Source organism: Adiantum capillus-veneris, chromosome 27, assembly GCF_014529385.1.
Source record: "Adiantum capillus-veneris isolate H3 chromosome 27, ASM1452938v2, whole genome shotgun sequence".
In the NCBI taxonomy this organism is placed as follows: Eukaryota; Viridiplantae; Streptophyta; class Polypodiopsida; order Polypodiales; family Pteridaceae; genus Adiantum; species Adiantum capillus-veneris.
Genome location: NC_140957.1, coordinates 76,275,374 through 76,297,071, shown reverse-complemented (window position 1 = coordinate 76,297,071; position 21,698 = coordinate 76,275,374). Strand labels below are relative to the sequence as shown.

At 43.1% G+C, this 21,698-nt stretch overlaps 1 pseudogene; it reads right to left on the bottom strand.

Annotated features, from left to right (window-relative positions):
- Positions 1 to 4,837: 4,837 nt before the first annotated feature.
- Positions 4,838 to 8,095, bottom strand: LOC147422217 (uncharacterized; annotated as a pseudogene).
- Positions 8,096 to 21,698: the final 13,603 nt, after the last annotated feature.

The following is a 21,698-nucleotide window of genomic DNA, read 5'->3' as shown; positions in this document are numbered from 1 at the left end:
AGCCCAAATGTTCTTCAATACTACCTTCCATCTTGTCTCTGGCCATTGTCTACCCCATTGCTTACTGAGGGGAGAACCAATCCATGAAGCCCATAAGAGATAGATAAACGTCTTTGGTTTTTGGTTTCCAAAAATGCGTGCACTTAGGCCACTGCCACGCTTTCCACTCAAACTTGGATTCACACACTGGCATACAATAGTTGTATAGCCCTTCAAGCGCTCTGATTGCCATTAGATTTTTTGTCCCACTAAGGTTGAAATGCAAAGCTAGTTGGTCAATATCTTTCCATTTTTTAGTATTGTTGTCCCAAAAACTGGCCCAAATGACTTAGACGTTTGTTATTTATCTTTGTAGAGGATTCCCTAAAAAAGAGGATTTAATGATATATTGCCGGTTTTAGAGAGCCAAGGGGACCAGTGAGAGATGAAGTTCTAAAAGTATCTAGTTAACTCTCTCGACTCTAGTGCCTCCACAGCTGTGTTGCACTTCCGTGCTAGCTGCCTCCTTATTCCTCCCTGTTTAAGGTGTGACTATGTAGGGACGATCAGCTTATGTGCAACTACAGACCTTTGCACTGGCCACCCTGTGAGTAGATTTTTTCCTTTCCAATCATGAATCTTATAATATAGTCCAAGCCTCATCTTGCTTAGAGATTTTGGTAAGGAATTTGGAACATTGGGCCTTTGCATGGGTAATTGGGCTGTTAAGCCCCAACCCTCCTTGTTCCACAGGTCTTGCAACGGATTCCCACCATTCCCATTGCTAAGGCATTGCATCTTTGGTGTTCTTTTTCCACAAATATCATTTCATTGGTTTCAATAACTCTTACCATTGGCACTTAGCTATCTTGAGAATCGGGCCAGTAAAGTCTATGTAGGGGATCAACACATACTCACACCTTCACATCTTGCTCTTGACCTTGTACAAGACCCATTGGAGTCTTTGCTTGTGTGTTACCCCAACCCCCAATGGAGCACCAAGGTGTCTAAATATCTTACCTTTTCACACTACCTCTCTGGTCCACACCAAAGGATCAAACGAGTTGTTTTCTAACATAGAGATCAATCTAGATTTTTCAACATTTTGTTTTGACACGGAAGCCAACACAAATGCTTGCACAATATCTAGAGCATTTCTAACCACATGGAGGAAAGATTTTAGGAAGAGAAGTGAGTCAAAATTGTTTTGCTATGAGGCCTCCTCTCTCACAGTGTTGGATGCCAACAGTGTGACAAACGGATGTGAGGAGATGGCAAACAGCAGAGGGGCAAGTGGAAAACCTTTTCTTGATTGATCTTTTGACCTCAAAAGCTGTCAGGACAAGGGTCCTGTAACCTAAGGACTAGGATAGTCATGGACTACGGCCAAGGGCCGGGCTAGACAGTGTGGACAGGGGATCCGTCTAGGACAAGGGGCTAGGAGCCCACCTATATAATGGGAGGTTGGGAGGAGGATCTCTAGTCTAGTTTCCCTAGTTCTTACACTGGTATCAGAGCTTATGTGGCCTAGGAGGTGTCTCTTGCACTCTCTCTCTAGGCATTCTCACTTTTGGCTCCTAGAAAGAGGGCTTTAAGGTGTGAACCGTGGTCTTTTTAGGGATTTTCCCAAAAATAGCAGCTTGTTTGCCTAAATCGGGTATCGTGTCCTGTTTTGGATGCGATTGTGTGGTGCATGAAATTGCGCGATCTCTGGCTTGACAGGAGCGCCATGGCTTCAATGGGGAGCTTCCAGGAGCACTTGGCCTAATTGTGGCCGTGCAAGCTGCACACTCTCTCCCTTGTGCTCACGATGCCTGCGACAGAACTCGTCAAAAGAGTTTTCGTTTTCACATAGCAAGGCCAAAAAAATTCAATTTTTTGAGCCTTTCTTCTCCTTGGTGGTCTTTCCCACAGGCAAGGCAAGTCACGAGCATCAACCTCCGTGCTCGGTGCAAGCATCAAGCCATGTCGGCTTTTACCAGAGCTTGACGTTCCGCTCAGTCCTTGCAGAAATTCTAGATTTCTGCATATTTTTACAATTGTGACAGTTTTGATTGGAGTGTATGCAACATAATGGTTCGCCGATTAAGGAAGCTTTCAACAATCAAGCTTCTTCAAAACGGTGACGATTCAACCATCTCCACTGAAAGATTTCAGTCCTCTTGTGAGCCACGGGCAATTTTTCGGAGTTTGTTTTCTACGCCGATTGTGCAAGTTCTTTCTTTTTCAACGGTCAGGGGCTACGACGCACAAGTGGAGTTAGCAAAGCTCCTATACTTAGTGAGTACTCTGAACATCAGGTATTTTTATCTGAGTACTTCTTTCATCGCACTGTGTAGCCATGGATTCGGATATCAATATGAAATTCAATTTTGAGCAAAGTACTCCTAATCCTACCAATGACGGCTCACGGCCGGATCCTCTCAAGGAGAGTACCCGCGACGCTACGCAGGAGAAGATACTTACAAATTGCTCGATATTCAAGAATTTCGTGCACTTCAGACACGCATGACAGTCATGGATGAAAATTTTAAAGCTTTAAATGAAAATGTTACTAAACTTTCCACATTAGTGATTCAATTAATGCATCAGCAGTCTAAGAGTCCTGATGACACCCACATGCATGAGCAAGTTGGAACACAAGGGCAAGGCCCAATTAATGAAACACTGCATACTCTCACTGCCAAAGAGGTGGATGACTTGTTAAAGAACTTTAAACCACCATTTTTCAAGGGCGAAGATCGAGACCGCAATAAGGATGCAATGAACATCTTTCTCAGTAAATGGGATGGAATTCATGCCTTACGGCGTACTCCGGATGCAGTCAGAACTCTGCAAACGAGCTTAACTTTAGAAGGCAAGGCCTACAAATGGTGGATGTCTCTCAAGGAGAAGAACATCATACCACAGAGTTGGGCAGCCTTTGAAGCAATGTTTAGCAAGGAATTTTTTCCTACAAACGAGGCCGATCGGAATTGTACGGCTTGGGACACATGTTCCATGCACCAATACCCATCACTCCTTGAATATATCTCTCACTATCGGGACGTTATCCTCAAGTTGGAAGGCTTGGATATCTTTCAACAAGTACGAGGGTTTATATGAGGTCTGACACCAGAGCTTAAGAAGTATGTCAAGACCCAAGACCCTAAAACACTTGAGGAAGCCATAGTGAAAGCACATATTCATGATGACCCTGATGATAAGAAAACACATAATAGTAACGTACCTGCTAGTATACATGGTAATACATGCACGCAGTACGGGCACAATAAAAAAAATTTTCTATTTGCTAATTCAGATGCATCTAAAAAACCCAAGGGGTCCAGGGGTCCTCTCTCTCCCGAGGATTTTGATAAAGCCAAGAAAGAGAAGCTATGTTTTCAATGTTTAGGAAGAGGCCATGGCAAAAAGGATTGTCCCAATGCAAAATCTACTACTCAGGGAAAGGACAAAGCAGTGCACATGGTGAAACTACTGCCACTTGAGTCTTCCTCAAAATTCTCCACAGTGGAAGTAACACACATTGAGGTGGTGCATGAATGATGTCTCACAGCTTCCATGTGGCAAAAAACCTTTGGACCACATGAGTTAGTATGTATGCACGGATATCTGCAAGGGCACAAGGTACGCTACAAAGAGGGAAATGGGAAAACCACCAGCACAATATAAATGCCTCTCTATAGTCCAGTGATCTCACAGCACCCCTGTCCCCTAGCAAAGAACTAATGTCCAGGCCCAATCCCGACCAACCCTGAGAAGATAGATCCGATTGCAAAGTAGGTTCGGATAGCCTCCCTCTATAACACTCTAGAGCACCATGCAACAAATAGGCAAACCAATAACAATCGATACTCAAATTCCTACCCAATCCTTGACATACACATGTTTGCCCTCAAGCTTGCATACTTGTATGCATCGACATACATATAGGGAGCTCTCACACATATTAGATACCACGAGCTACACTACCCCTAGCACATATCCTACTCACACACACATATGGCTTATAATAGCTAAAGAGAAAATCGACATTGATGTGAGAACTGACTGGACCAATATCATGGTAGACATTTCCATTATAGGATGTACAACAATGATACTCCAAGCATGCCTATGATCTCCCTCTTTGATGTTGATTCGAGTTCCGGCTTCTTTGTCTTTTGTCCTCTCCAATTGATATGGCGAGAACCTTCTCAGCTCCTTTCGTCTCCTCAAATACTCATGGCCAAGCTCACTCGCTATTTTATGAAGGTGACTCAGTTTGTAGCGGTGGCTCCTCCTCCTGTGATATGGTCGCTAGCTGCAGGCCCTTCTTGGCTCCCTGTGGCGCTGCTTACTAGCTGCAGCCCTCCCTCAACTTCTTCATGCACTGGCGGCCCCTCAGGCCTTGTATTCCCTTGTGGCGGCTTTCCTCTATGGCCAGACCCTTCGAGCCCCTGGCTGCCTTCCCTTTTGGTCCCTGGCGGGCTTTCATAAACCAGCCCCCGTCCTCCTACTGTATTGCGCTCTCCTTAGAGCCACCACCCCTCACCTGTACCTTCTGCCCGATATGGCAGCCCTCCACCTCTATATGGCAGCCCCTCAACTGCTTTGGCGGCCCTTCTTCTCCCGAGTGTCAACCCCGTTTCCCTCTGGCAGCTCCCTTCAAGCAACGCCTTCCTCCTCTGCTAGGCCAATAGAGACCTCGCTATTGGTCGATTCCTCTATCAACAAGCCTCCCTCCTTTTTTATTCCCCTACAATGCCGCCTTCTAGCAACTCTCAGTGGAAACCACCTGTCTGCATGCACTCTCCAAGTGTCGCCCTCCACTCGACTGGCCACATTTTCCCCATGCAAAACTACCTGCCCGTTTTTTTTAATTCCAGGCTTCAGCTTTAGCTTTTAAAAAATATCGAACTTGGCATGGATTCCCACGTGCCCGGCTGCCACCTTCAGCTGTACTCCAACATTGACCCTTGATAATCATTGGTCCAGAGTATGCTTCTCTGCAAGATCCATCACCATTGGTCAGCCAATGAAAAGAATCCCGGATATCGATGGCCCTTGGGTAAAAGAACCCCGTTGACAGTACTACGACCGTCATGAAACTTGAGCTGCCCTCACTTGCAACTGAGCCCTCAATGGACATGTTATATCATACATACCCTGGCAAATAGAGCCTCTTGTAGACATCTCGCTCCAAATCCCATAGCATAAACTTCATGGCACCTGCATCCAGCACCCCTTGCCTTGTTCCCAACCTTGTGATATAAGCATATGCCCCTGCCACCTGTGATAGCAAAAAAACACTTGGAGTTTTGACTAGCAACTGCTCCAACTCGATGTACCTGGCTCCTGGCTCCATCAAATATCTGCTCAAGGTCTTTACCACTTGCCTGCAAACTACTATGCCTCGACTTCCTGCACTTCCATAGATCAACACAGTTTGGCTATACCATCATTGCCCACCCCCTCGTTGAGCATTTATGCTCAACCACAGTATTATTTAGGTATAATAAGTATGTATAGAGAGAATGATATAAAATAGAGCTATAGACTGCATAAGAAAAATAATAGTGTCTATATAGATAGGATAGAGATAGAGAGAAAATCATCTGCTACTGCACCACCCGCCAGGGTCAAATGGAAAGCTCGAAGCTTCCCCAAGCATGACATAGAGTCCACCTAGATCAAATATAAAGCACTAGCCGTGGCCATCCACCTGTAAAGCATGTATATCCAAGCCTTCCTTCGCACTTGTATGCCAATAGACAAGCCACCTCTCTAGCGTTTTATAGCATGAAGCTTCATCACCCTGCATCCATAAGTCTTTCTGCCAACCATAAGCATGATTTTGACCATTTGAAACACCTGTACCATAAACAGCTATCATGCCATCTGCTATAGAATCGTATGTAGCATAGTCTTCATCAAAAAAGCCTCACCACTGACACAAAGACACCTGTAAAGCAACCTCCCATAACACATGTATCCATAGCATCCCATAAAATAGCAAGACCCTGCCATTTGTCTTCACTTGCTGCATAGCCAAGCCAACCTGATCACTTTGCAAACCTGTATCCAAATCTTCTAAACATGGCTCCAAGACCATCTCTTCATCTTCAAGAGCATGACCTGCTAGAACGACAACCTGCTCTTCAAACACCTCATCACCTGCAAGATTCGTGTCACCTTCTTCGTTGCATGGAGCCTCACGCTCATAGGCTACACCTGTACCAGTTTCCATAGAGTCTCATGCCAGAGCTAACTCTCCACGGCCACACACAAACTCCGAAACCTCAAAGTACACCTCCACATGCTCACCAAGGCAAGGTTGCCCCACCCCCTGCATAGACAAATCACTTCGACATACCTCTGTTTCTGCTTCCAGCTCCTGCAAGTGATCCTCCAAAACCTGCTCTTCAATCAAACTGGATGCACAATCAAACCACATTTCTTCCTCCAATAGGGACTCACCATCACAAGACACAAGAGATGGCTACTCGACTCGCAGATTCACACAAGACATTCCCACACTTGCACTATGCATCTCCTCGACCTTCAAATGGCTGGCAGGCAACTCGCATACATCTTTCTCAGCTTCATCTACATGAAAGACATCATAAGTTTCATACCTAGAAGACCGGGATTCTGTCTCCCACATGCTATCTGTGTCCAAACTGCTACTAGAGCTATGAGAGCTGTCGGATTCCTCTTTAGAACTTGTCAATTCTTGGACCACTGCTACCTTCCTCATTGCCAGCTCTGGAACTGAAACCTCCTCTTTAAGATCTTTTATGACCTCACTCTCTTGAGGAAGCAAGCTGTGTGGCACCCTAAATATACCTCTCTGCACCTTTTGAGCCCTTACTGGTACTTCTTCTACCTCTTCTATCCTGGCATCGGCTTCATGTGATTTGATCACATTCATATCAACAAAAAAAGGAGCTTTTGCCTCTTGACACTCATTGATCTGCTTGGGCTTAGGTCCATGGGCTACCGTGATTGCCGATTGTAGCAACCCTACCTCCCACATGCTATCTGTGTCCAAACTACTGCTAGAGCTATGAGAGCTCTCGGATTCCTCTTTAGAACTTGTCAATTCTTGGACCACTGCTACCTTTCTCATTGCCAGCTCTGGAACTGAAACCTCCTCTTTAAGATCTTTTATGACCTCACTCTCTTGAGGAAGCAAGCTGTGTGGCACTCTGAATATACCTCTCTACAACTTTTGAGCCCTTACTGGTACTTCTTCTACCTCTTCTATCCTGGCATCGGCTTCATGTGCTTTGATCACATTCATATCAGCAAAAAAAGGGATCTTTTGCCTCTTGACACTCATTGATCTGCTTGGGCTTAGGTCCACGGGCTACCGTGATTGCCGACTGTAGCAACCCTGCCTCCATCTTCTTCTTCATCTTCCGACTCTTTGCTTTGGCAATTCTGACGGCTTCATCATAAATGCTTGGATCTTCATAATCGACTCTCTCATGAACATATGGATGCAGGCATGATAGAAACCTTTCGAGCTTCAAGTATCTCGAATTGGTTGCTTGGGTAGCAGCCGCCAAATTCTCCCAATAAGCTTCAAATTTATCAACTAAAGCATCAAAATTTTCACTTATGTCTTGTTGCAAACCTTTGATCTTTGCATTTGCTTCCGAAGCCGACACCACCTTTCGATATCTTTGTAATAATTGCTCTCGAAATCCGATCCAATCCTGCTTGTGCACCTCTTCTAAGCCATCGAACCAAACCTTTGCTTTACCTCGCAACACCAAAGGTAGAGTCTAGAGCTTTGCTTCATCACCTGGCATCCGCAGTACTGTCAGCATAAATAGATCAAAATCGGCAAGCCAATCGTCAGCATCTCCATCTCCTTTGAACACCGGCCCAAAATCCTGCTTCATCTTGATTTAAGAACACCTTGTTAGGAAGCAATCAATGGATCCTCAGTGGGGGCACCACAAGATGGAAAGGGGGAAATGGGAAAACCACCAGCACATAGTATAAATGCCTCTCTATAGCCTAGTGATCTCACAACACCCCTATCCCCTAGCAAACACACATCCAGATACAAAATCTTCAAACAACTAATGTCCAGGCCCAATCCCGACCAACCCTGACTAGATAGATCAGATTGCAAAGTAGGTTCGGATAGCCTCTCTCTATAACACTCTAGAGCACCATGCAACAAATAGGCAAACCAATAACAATCGATACTCAAATTCCTACCCAATCCTTGACATACACCTGTTTGCCCTCAAGCTTACAAACTTGTATGCATCGACATACATATAGGGAGCTCTCACACATATTAGATACCACGAGCTTTACTACCCCTCGCACATATCCTACTCACACACACATATGGCTTATAATAGCTAAAGAGAAAATCGACATTGATGTGAGAACTGACTGGACCAATATCATGGTAGACATTTCCATTATAGGATGTACAACAATGATACTCCAAGCATGCCTATGATCTCCCTCTTCGATGTTGATTCGAGTTCCGGCTTCTTTGTCTTTTGTCCTCTCCAATTGATATGGCGAGAACCTTCTCAGCTCCTTTCATCTCTTCAAATACTCATGGTCAAGCTCACTCGCTATTTTATGAAGGTGACTCAGTTTGCAACGGTGCCTCCTCCTCCTGTGATATGGTCGCTAGCTGCAGCCCCTTCTTGGCTCCCTATGGCGCTGCTTACTGGCTGCAGCCCTCCCTTGACTTCTTCATGCACTGGCGGCCCCTCAGGCCTTGTCTTCCCTTATGGCAGCTTTACTCTATGGCCAGACCCTTCGAGACCCTAGCTGCCTTCCCTTTTGGTCCCTGACGGGCTTTCATAAACCAGCCCCCGTCCTCCTCCTGTACTGCGCTCTCCTCAGAGCCACCACCCCTGACCTGTACCTCCTGCCCGATATGGCAGCCCTCCACCTCTATATGGCAGCCCCCTCAACAGCTTTGGCGGCCCTTCTTCTCCCTGGTGTCAACCCCGTTTCCCTCTGGCGGCTCCCTTCAAGCAACGCCTTCCTCCTCTGCTAGGCCAATAGCGACCTCGCTATTGGTCGCTTCGTCTATCAACAGGCCTCCCTCCTTTTGTATTCCCCTGCAGTGCCGCCTTCTAGCAACTCTCAGTGGCAACCACCTGTCTGCATGCACTCTCCAAGTATCGCCCTCCACTCGGCTGGCCACCTTTTCCCCATGCAAAACTACCTGCCCGTTTTTTTAAATTCCAGGATTCACCGTTAGCTTTTAAAAAATATCGAACTTGGCATGGATTCCCACGTGCCCGGCTACCACCTTCAGCTTTACTCCAACATTGACCCTTGATAATCATTGGTCCAGAGTATGCTTCTCTGCAAGATCCATCAACATTGGTCGGCCAATGAAAAGAATCCCGGATATCGATGGCCCTTGGGTAAAAGAACCCCGTTGAGAGTACTACGACCATCATGAAACTTGAGCTGCCCTCACTGGCAATTGAGCCCTCAATGGACATGTTATAGCATACATACCCTAGAAAATAGAGCCTCTTGCAGACATCTTGCTCCAAATCCCATAGCATAAACTTCATGGCACATGCATCCAGCACCCCTTGCCTTGTTCCCAACATTGTGATATAAGCATATGCGGCTGCCACCTGTGATAGCAAAAAAAACACTTGCAGTTTTGACTAGCAACTGCTCCAACTCGGTGTACCTGGCTCCTGGCTCCATCAAATATATGCTCAACGTCTTTGCCACTTGCCTGCAAAATCCTATGCCTCGACTTGCTGCACTTCCATAGATCGACACAGTTTGGCTGTACCAACGCATCTTGGTAGATGACGGTGCTACTCACAATTTCATCAACTATGGATTGGTGAAAAATCTCAAACTACCTCAAACTCCGAGTACCCACTGCTACAAGGTAGCAATGATGAATGGACATGATACTGAAATATGGGATACTCAATGCCAAGCTGTTCCATTGGATGTACAAGGGTATTCTACTTGTTTGGATTTTCAAGTTATGAACATGGAAAGGGCTGATGTGGTTCTTGGTAGGGAGTGGTTGCATAGCCTAGGACCATCACTGCAGCGTAGCTATGAGCACAACAGCTTGATGTTTGAATCCCATGGCGCACATGTGTTGTTGTTAGGAGAAAAGGATATACCTTCATCACCACTGATTTGTACTGTTGAGCTTATGCAGCTCGTTTCTGATAATGAAATAGAACAGGTTTTCTTGTGTTACTCACTGTCTCATTTTCTTTCTAACATTGAGTCTATTCAACATTCCTCAACGCCGCATGCTTCTGTCTCCTCTATTCCACCAATTGCTAATTCTACACAAGCAAACATTGCTAATCAATTACAAAAATTATTAAAGGAATTTCAAGATGTCTTTCCTAATGATTTGCCATCAGGATTACCGTCGACACGCTCAGTACAACATGGCATTGACGTGGCTGCAAGCTATAAACCTGTTAGTAAATCACCATACCGTATGAGTTACTCAGAGGTTGCTGAGGTGGAACGTCAGCTTGCTGACTACCTTTGCAGAGGGTTTATACGACCCAGTTCTTCACCATGGGCTTCGCCTATCCTTTTAGTGAAGAAAAAGGATGGCAGTATGCGCATGTGCGTAGACTACCGGGGCTTAAATGCGGTTACAGTTAAGAACAGATACCCATTGCCAAGAGTAGATGAGTTATTTGATAAGCTAACTCATGCTTGCATTTTCACGAAAATTAACTTGCGATCAGGATATCACCAAGTCCGTATTCGGCTTGCCGATATACCTAAGACTGCATTCCGAACACGGTTTGGACACTACGAGTTTTTGGTGATGCCCTTTGGGTTAACCAATGCGCCCGCAACATTCATGACACTTATGGATAGTGTCTTGAAGCCATATTTGGGCAAATTTGTCATTGTTTTCCTCAATGAAATTCTAGTTTAGTGCTTCTGAAGAAGAACACTTACAACATCTCAGGCAGGTATTTGAGTTGTTACGCACAAACAAGTTATATGCCAAGGAATCTAAATGTGATTTTCTCAAAGATGAAATTCATTATTTAGGGCATGTTATTTCAGCTAATGGCCTATACATGGATCAATCCAAAGTGGATACCATCAAGAAATGTCCACCTCCTAAAAATCTAGAAGAATTACATATCTTTTTAGGATTTGCAGGTTTTTACCGACGGTTTGTTAAAAACTACGCTCACATTGTTGTTCCTATGATGGATCAACTAAAAGGCAAAGGTAAAGCTTTTCAGTGGGGATCCGCTCAACAGTCAGTTTCGATACGCTCAAGGATGCATTAGCTACAGGTCCTATACTGGCTATTGTAGATCCTTTGAAACCATTCGTTTTGGAAACGGATGCCAGTGATCGTGCTATTGGAGCAATCATGTTACAAGACGGACGGCCGATTGCATTTGAAAGTAAGAAGCTTGATGCAGCTAGCAGAACTATTCTGCTTACGAACACAAACTCTATGCAATATTGTCTGCCTTAAAGACATGACGGCATTATCTGTATGGTACTCACTTCGAGATTGTGTTTGACAATGAAAGCATGTTATTTCAGTTAATGGCCTACACATGGATCAATCCAAAGTGGATACCATCAAGAAATGTCCACCTCCTAAAAATCTAGAAGAATTACAGATCTTTTTAGGATTTGCAGGTTTTTACCGACGGTTTGTTAAAAACTACGCTCACATTGTTGTTCCTATGATGGATCAACTAAAAGGCAAAGGTAAAGCTTTTCAGTGGGGATCCGCTCAACAGTCAGTTTCGATACGCTCAAGGATGCATTAGCTACAGCTCCTATACTGGCTATTGTAGATCCTTTGAAACCATTCGTTTTGGAAACGGATGCCAGTGATCGTGCTATTGGAGCAATCATGTTACAAGACGGACGGCCGATTGCATTTGAAAGTAAGAAGCTTGATGCAGCTAGCAGAACTATTCTGCTTACGAACACAAACTCTATGCAATATTGTCTGCCTTAAAGACATGACGGCATTATCTGTATGGTACTCACTTCGAGATTGTGTTTGACAATGAAAGCATCAAATGGTTTACACAAAAAATAGATTTAAAGGGTCGAAAAGCCAGGTGGGCCAAGATCCTTCAGGAATATGACGCCAAATTAAGGTATCGCAAAGACCGATACACTGTAGTGGAAGATGCTCTAAGTCGAATGCCAGAGATCAATTCGCTCTTGTTCATGGAACTTCGTAGTGAATTTTTAAATTCTCTCAAGGGCAAATATGAGCAAGATGCAACATATTCCAAAGTGTGGAGCCATGTTCAAAAGAGGGATCCTTCTCACTCCAATGCAGGTAGTGTACAGTTAACCTCCACACCTAGTTCTCCTTTCTCAAGTGATGAACTACAACGATGGAAGCAGTTTACCATCGACAATGAGTACCTACTCCACAAGGGGAGAGTTTGTGTACCGACGGACACAGACATTTGACGCCAGATTCTTTATGAATGTCATGATAGTCCAAGTGCAGGGCACCCGGGGATTAAAAAAACTTATTCTCTCGTACGACGACAGTTTTAATGGCCAGGTCTGCATGGCTTTGTTCAAGCTTATGTCTTGCATTGCCAAAAATGTCAAGTTAACAAGACAGAGCGCCTGAAAGCAGGAGGACTCTTACATCCTTTGGAGATTCCCAATGGAAAATGGGAAAGTATCTCTATGGATTTTATTGTAGGTTTACCAACCAGTATACGAGGTCATGACTCAGTATGGGTGGTCATAGATAGGTTGACTAAACTATGTAAGTTTATTCCGACCAAATCAACGGTTAAGACACCGGAACTAGCCAAGTTATTTGTGGACTATCTATACAAATTGTGTTTGCCAAGTAACATTGTTAGTGACTGTGATCCCAAGTTTAACAGCCACTTTTGGAGAGATGTATTTAAACGATTGGGTACACAAGTAAACCTCAGTACAACTGATCATCCAGAAACGGATGGTCAAACGAAACGGGTTAACCAGGTGCTAGAGGATATGCTAAGAGCATACGTCAGCAAAAAACAGTCAGACTGGGAAGAATACTTACCTATTCTCGAGTTTGCTTACAACAGTTCTAAGCATGTCACAACAATTTTATAGGCCACCAACATCATGGTTATGGGCTACCAGTGTTTCAATTAGGAGCAACAGATTTGCTTTTGGATGAGTATGATGAGACCCCTATTAATGCCTAAATCAAGGGCCCCATTGAGCAGGGATCATTGGCCTTTTGTGTAATTGGGGACTCAAAATCCTCCCAAAATTCATAGAAGAACCCTGTGGTCAGGCTATCCCACCCCATGGATTTTTCTTTCTCTAGCCTTTGGCATGAAAAAGCATTCTTCCTTAGTAAAGGACTTCTCCAAGAGATTGAGTCACTATTTTCTTAACTCTCCTCAAGAGCCAAATGATAGGATTGATAAGACCCTTCTATTAAAGTCATTTGTTGTTGAGACTATAAGTGAATTGGCCAAAGCTCATAAGAGCACTTAAATAATCAAATATACATAAAATATAATATCCTTTTGCAATAGCCTAGCTCGATCCAATATTTTCCACCTGTCGACTGCAATAAATAATAAAATATCAATTCCACAACAAAAGCAACTCAAAGCTTCTTGGTCCTACCATATTTGTCATACATGTTGACCAAGGCAGTGCCAAGCATAGCATTTTTTTTTCATCAACCCTTGACTAACAATATCATCGCGAGTTCTTTAGCCCATCTCAGCGTCTTCCAAATTGCCACATGCCTTCAAGATGAAAGCATAGGTGATTGCATCTAGAGATATAGATACTCTCCCTTTGCATCTGTTGAAAACAGCCTAGCGCTTTTTAGCCCTGCCCCTGGTGAGCCTTTTTCCTGCAAAATCAGTGCGTTTTGAGAGACGACATTCTGGCAAAAAAGCTCCCCAATAACATTTTGAGCTTTCTGAACCAAGCCACTTCTATACATGTCAACCAAGTTAATGCCAAGCACAATGTTTTGTTTCAACAACCCCCTGGGGCATGACTAACAATATCATCGTGAATTATGTTGCCCATACAGGCATTCTACATAGTGCCACATACCTTCAAGATACAAGCATAGGTGATTGCATCTGGATAAATGCCCTCATTTCCCATTTGTTGAAAACATCCCGAAGCTCTCTGGCCCTATTTCTATTGAGTATATCCTGCACTCGATGCGTTCCAAGAGATGACATTCCGGACAGAAGCTTCCAAGTTGCAAGCATAGGTGATTGAATGTCCTTGTTTCACATCTGCTAAAAATAGCCCAGATCTTCCTAGCCTTGTCCCTGTGGACACATCTCACAATCAATGCACTTCAAGAGAATACATTCTTGACAAGAAGCTCTTGACGTAAGTTTTGTGCTTTCTGAAGTACATCACATGTGGCATACAGGTCGACCAAGGTAGTGCCAAGCACGGTGTTTTTCTTAAACAACCCCTAACTAACAATATCATCATGAATATTTTTGCCTATATCAGCATCTTGCATAGTGCCACTTGCTTTCAAAGGTGTTTGGAGAGATGCCCTTGCTTCAGGTCTTGTTATCAGCAAGCTAACACGGACACCATTTTTCGGAGTTCTCTTTGTAAAACATTTATTATTTTGATAGATCGAGAATATTGTAACTCCTATTTTCTCGAATAAACTCTGTAATTAATGAGCCAGGGCTACAAGCTTCTAAATTGTATCAGCCAATCATTACCCAGCTTTGGTAGAACTCCAAATTATTAGTTTTGACCACCCAAAAACCTTGGCTAAGGTATAAAAGCCAATTTTTGTAAGTTTTTGGATAAGAAATACACAGCGTGAGCTAACGATGCTCACTCCTTTCCTTCTCGTGCTTCCTACTCCCTCCCCATTTGTCACATTGCGATTGCATTTGTTGCATTGCAACCGCAGGTAAGTGCTCTACGCATTGACGTAAGCAGTTCACAGTATTTCGTAGCTTTTGGCGTCACCAACCCGCGACCTAATTTCATCATAACTAGAAATTTACACTTTTAAATCGAAAACTAAGCATAGGAGGGGTATTGGGACATCATTGCTAAGCATTTAGATGCATTCTGGGTCAAAAACGACTAGGTCAAAAATCCACTGCTGTTAATAATCGCGATTTTGGAACTTAACCTAAAGTGGGATTTGAGACCATAAGCATGTGTGCTTAGGTCTTATAAACTTGTCCTAGAATTTTTGTTACGTTTGGATGTCATTTGATGTTATAACGGATGTGAATTGTTTGTCGATGAGCGATTGGCTTTTGGTGATTTCAGTCACTTGAGTGTAGCCTGAGTTAGATGCGAGTTGTTAGTTGTTTTCCGAGAGATTGACAACCTCTTGTAGCCTCTATGCACTAGTCGAGTCAGCTTTGTCCCATGGATTGACAATTTAATCGTGGTTCTCGCTAATACTGCAATAAGATAGGATGGTGAGGTTAGACATGAGTCCCACATTTGGCGCCGCTGCCGGGGATCAAAGAGACCTAAACTAGGGAAAAACACGAGCGTCTTGTGAAGTTATCCTTTAACTTCCTCTAGGTTCGCCTAGAGTTCAAAACTTTCTTTTAGAAATCGCATGGCTTAAGATTGTCGTCTTTTGCTATGTAGAGGTAGCTTGGAAGTAATCATACATGTTGAGTGCCTTTAGGATTGTAGGATTGTAGAATTAGATTAGGATTTTGAGAATGATTGGTAGACAAAACAAGTCTTAAGATCATTGCTCAGAAAAACTTAAAACACAAGAAAACGAGTGTGTGTGGACACTTTCCACAATCCCATTGCATGAGAATCTAGAAGTAGGGTATGTAGGATCTGAGGTGGATTTTAGAACATTGCTCTCTCTGAAAGAATCAAGTGTGAGTTGTTATTGGAAGCTACAGAATTTTAGGTCTACGGCTAGAAATAGCTCAAAAATACTCGAATCCACTCAATCCGACTTGAGAGTAAGCCTAAAAGTTGTCTGAACTAGTTGGTAAGCTCAAAGACACTTTGAGGTAAAAATTTCAAGAGTTGGCCAAAACTCAGATTATTTACTTTTTCTTGACATTTTAGGCCAAATTAAGTTTTGACTTGATTCATAGGCTTAAAATAGCTCATATAAAGATTGTCTTTGAAAAAATTACAAAAAAGTATTCATTTCAAGCCTGAAGTTAATAATCGTGATTATTAACTTTCTGCTCTAAATTGACCAAGGTTCATACCATTGACTCATTGCATGTGTACAAACAACTTTTTTAAAGGCCCAAGAGATTTGGATCACTAAACTGGCAAAAAACTGGGTAAAAACTAAAGTTTGTACTGAATTTTTAAATCTCGAGTGTGAATTGGGAAAGAAACTTGTTCAAACTTGTTGAAAATTGATTCATAAGCTTATATTGATGTGATAAACATGTGTACATGCTCAGTTGACCAAAAAGATGCAAAAATTTATCAGTAGTAAATAATCGCAATTATTTACATCTGCCCACTTTTTCATCTTTTTTTACCAAGGCAGCATACCACTAGTTTTACCATGTTGTAATAAGCCCACAAGCCAAATTTGGTAAGATTTGGATCACTTGATTGAAAATTGTGACTAAAATTGCAAAGTTAGTCTGCGGACAGATTATTGATGACCATTTGACCAAAAATTGTCGAAACTTGATGAAACACTTGGCTAGTGACCTTAACTTAAGGTGCTTAACAGATATGTGTCAAAGTTGGGGCAAAAAGATACAAAAATATTGTTGGAGTAAATAATCGCGATTATTTACATCTGCTTCAAAATTTGATGATTTTGCAAAGTTGAGTATGCCACAAGGTCAAGCATATCAAGTAGACCTCACAAATCAATTTCCGTGAAATTTGGATCCCAAAAGTGAAACTTAAGCCAAATTCTCGAAATCAGAGTCTGTGGACACAAAACAGTTGATAAACTTGATCAGATTTTGTCCAAACTTGTTGAAACTTTTCCAAAGACTTTAACAAGTAGTATACTTGCCAAACCAATCCAAAAATTGTAAAAAACTGACAAAAGTAAATAATCGCGATTATTTACTTCTGCTATTCAGAGACATCAATTTTGACTTTTGAGCTTATGCAGTGCTAAACCAACATAATATAAAGTCACAAGGTAATTTTGGGTTCAATCGGATTAAAATTGATACATGTTCACTCTGTTTCCAGGTTGCAGATCGAACCTTTGAATTTTTGCTAAAGTCAAATCTAAAAGTCAATTGACTCCCATAGCTCGATTTGAAATGATACACAGAGACCAATCACAAGAGTTAGCGAAAAACTCTATTGTCTGTATAGAAGAATAGCTAACTTGATCAAATTTGTACAGGAATCAGGTTGCAGACGGGGAATCAGTGGCTTGACAGGAAGTTGCAATTGAGTCAAGTGGAAGTTGACGACAAGTCAATCCAAAGGTAAGTACTCTATTCAGGGCTTCGTAAGTCTATATAAACCTTAGATCTGGTCCTGTACTATGAAATCAGGGCATACTCGAAGAAACCTCCAGTAGAGTATCCACCGAAGAAACCGTGAATCAAGGCAATTCCTTGCACACAATTCCTTAAGAAGTCTCAGACACTTTTTCAGCTTCAACATCCGAAATGTCTTCTTACTCGACTCACTCAGAAACAGGAACGACAGTGCGCTATAAGCATATACTATCTTTTTACAAGACTAACCATCATGGAGCCCAGGTTTACTTGGACCCTAACGAGGAGTATTCTATTCGCATTGATGACCATGGTATTGAGTTCGAAGAAGAGGTTAGGGCAAACAAACAAGGAAAAATGTACATGGATCAAAACGAAACTCAGTATTTACAAGTTGCAAACCCTGACGTGATAGACAAATGGGGGTTAGAAGTAAACACCATAATCCTAGATATGTCAGCAAAAGAAGGACCACCAACTTTAGAATCCGAGGGATACGATCAAGTAGACTTGAAGCCTTTGAAACAGCTTAGTACGTTTAATCCTAGGATCAGAGTCTATTATTGGGAAGATAGAAATATAAAAGATCTTCTGTGGATTTCTCATGCCAAACCACGACAACTAACGGCCATGAAGATCATTTATATCTTCAAGATCAAAGATAAGGGATTAGCTGACCTACCAACCTACATGTTTAGGGATTGTTATAACAACAACTTTGTTATGATGACTCTTGAGGAGGTAGAACAAACCAAATACCAAGGGTATTCCATACGGGATTGGATATTGGGGCAAGGACCAAAAATAATTCCAAGAGATGAACACCGTGAGAGATCATCTGAGAGTAATGTGAAGAAACCAAAAACCACCTCATCACGTAGAAAACCGGGTGACACTAAGGCCAGTCTAGGGCTACATAAGTCACTATTTCCAACAGACTGGTTTAAAGGACTCGGAACAGGACCAACTGCCAGGAGACCGGGAGTTGAAACAAACAGACATTCAGAAATGGGTTAGAAAATATAGTGGATCAGGGGATCCATACGACCACTTAGCAAGCTTTAAGCAAGTGCTAAGAGCAGAGCGCATATTCGATTTATATACTCAATTCGAGGGGTTTGGAATGACATCAGAAGGAAAAGCATTGACATGGTTCCAAAACATTCCACCAAGGTCAATCATGGACTTGAACACATTAGCTCAAGGATTTGTAGCTGCTTGTTCCAAAACGGGGATCAAACATAATATGGTAGCTCAAATCTATAGCTTTAAACAAAAACATGGTGAGTCTGTTAGGGATTGTGCAACTCGAACGAAACAATACATTGCCAGATGCCCAGAGCTGGAGATACCTGCAAAAGAACGACTTGTATCTTTTTTTCTGGAGGGACTGCTAAACAAAGAACTTCATGCTATACTCTATAGTAAAAAGCATACAACCCTAGAAGCGTGTGTGTCAAATGCTATTGACTTAGGAGACAATTGTGAAATTTTCAACGAAGAAGATGTCCCTAAGGATAACCAAAACGTAAAAACGGCATCACTAAACCAGCACAAGTGGGATTGGCTGCTACAGCACCACTCTCAGCCATAGAAGATATGCTAAAAAGGATGAACGACATGATGAACAACATCCAAAAAGCACCTATGAGGGGACCAGGACAAGGGATACCTCCACAGGGACAACCAATTAGGCCACAAAAATGGTGTGCAATCAAGGGTAAATGGACCAACCATGAGACCCACGAGTGTTACTCCAGACCAGAGTCGTGTGTCTCCTCTCTCTCACTCTCCGTCTGTGGTGCCCCCCGATCCCCTTCAATTGGTATCAGAGCGTAGGTGTGGAGGGAGCGCGTGTGTGCACAGTCACGACGACAGCGGAGAGCACGACGGCTTTGAGAGCTTCAAGGCGATAGCTCGCTCTCTCTCGACGGTAGAGAGATTAAGAAATCAAAAGACTTGCTGTGAGAATGCAATGGGAGCTTGTGAGCTCATTTGAGAGTGATGTATGCTCTTGTGGAAGCTCAGAAAGGAGTGTGGAAGATTGTGTTTAAGTGAAGGTGCTGCCCTAAAACTGTGTGCGCAGCAGCACAGTTTTCAGATTAGTTTTTCTCCTTGTAGAATGCAGATCTGAGAATTCTGTTTCAGTTGCCCATCCATTTCGACGTGGTCTACATCTTTGCAGAAGAAACTTTTTGCAAATTTCTCACCGTTTTGCTGATAAACAGCTCAGACTGACTGTATACAGAAAATTCCAGATTTTCTGTTGTCGCATTGTGTGCGAGTTTGATGCACTTTTGGAAGCACGCGAGATGCTTGAAATTGAGTGTATAAATTTTGAGCTGAAGATACAATTGCAGCTTGTGTTAAGCTTGTGGTTTGAGGGTTTTTGGTAGACTTGGGCAACGAAGTACGGAGGCGTTTACACACCACCGAAGCGGTCTCTTGAGAGACGCAGTTTTTTGGAGCACACAGGTGGAGCTTCTTTCACTGGTTTTCACAGAATACTTTGGCAGTGATTTTGTGCTTGGATTCATGGTCTTTGCGGATGGTTTGCATATGGTTATGGCGCATGGTTGATGCCCATTATACATGCATTTTGGCGAGCACTTTCAAGTGCCGGTGAGCTCTCTTGAGAGCATTGTTTTCGCATTGATCAAGTTTCCGGATTGCAAATCTTTTGGCGCTTGCTTATGCGCGGTCACTCCGTTGATGTACGTTGAGTGCGGATTGCCATTGTATGTGAAAATGTGGAGCCATTTTGGCATTCTTACTCATTGGCATTGAGTAGTGTTATGGTTTATGGTAGAGATTGTACTTGAGTTTTTGCTCAATTTTCAGGGAAAATTCTGTCCGATTTTTCCCAGATTCTCGCCATAGTTTGTGATCGAGTGTTTACTCTCACTTTGACAGGTTTTGTCAGTTTGGACACAGTTTTGTGTTTTTGTATCCACTCTCGCAAGAGTGAGTTGTGTATCTTTCTTTGCTTGAGACAGTGGTTTGCTCTCGGGTGGGAGAGTCTTGTGATCTCGAGCATTGTTTGCCATAGTTTTGCAGAGCTTATGCATGTATGTTGAGTGTAGTTTGATGCGCATTGATTGCTCATTGTATTGAGCTTGCAGGACAATGGTTATTTTGTGTTGATAACCATTGTGCGTTGAAACTCTAGCGAAATTTTCCCAGGAGTTTTATGCGTATCATTTATGCGATCTAGGTAGAGATTGCAGGTTGCACTCAGCATTTGCGTGCGGTGTTCTCTGCAGGTGGGAGATTTGTGCGTGTGTATGCATCGATACCGCACAGTGTGGGCTTGGTGATTAGCTCACAGATTGCAGTGTGATACTAGAGCATGCGAGGCTTGTATTGACATTGCGGGAACTCTATTTTGGAGTGTGTCTCACAGGTTTTACATTGTGTTTCTGGCCATATTGGTAGACACTTTCCAGGTGTTGTTGGTGAGGTGGTTTTGCTTTCTAGTTTGCTACATTGTGCTCATGGAAGAGACAGGTGATCGATCAGATTGTGACCTTTCACAGATGCGCGTGTTTGATGGGTCAGACTTTGCGGCATGGAGAGAGTGTATGCTTGATGCATTAACACAGCGAGGGTTGCATCGACCATATAGTGGTGATGTAGGTAGACCTTCAAACATGTCTGACGATCAGTGCCAGGAGCTAGAGGAGATGGCACTATCTACACTCTCTTTGCACCTTGCGGAATCTGTATATGCTCTTGTTATGTATGAGACTACTTCGAGAGCACTTTGGCGCAGATTACATGATATGTATGATAGATCTGAGTCATCACGGACTCGTGTGAGACATGTACATTCACGAGTACGCCGACAGGTGATATGTTGGTATTGTGGTCATTCTGGACATGTTAGATGGCGCTGTTTTCGTCGTATGCGACATCGTAGAAGACATGGCAGTCTCAGAGATGTATGTAGTGATGCCATGGACTCAGTTGCTTTGACAGTTGAGGCACATGTAGTGTCGGAGTATACTAGTGATGGGGATGTCACTTTTACCTCGAGCTATGCACGAGATGCTATACATGTGGATAGTGCACTCCCTTCGCAGTGGTTGCTAGATGCAGATGCTATGTTTCATGTCACGCCGCATCGTGAATGGTTTTGTAGCTATTCTAGCGGGATGCTTGGCAGTGTACGTTTGACCGATGGCTCGGTGCATGCGATAGCAGGTGCAGGAGATGTGAGACTGTCATTACCGAGTGGTGCATCTTACTTGTTACGACATGTGCGCTATGTACCAGATT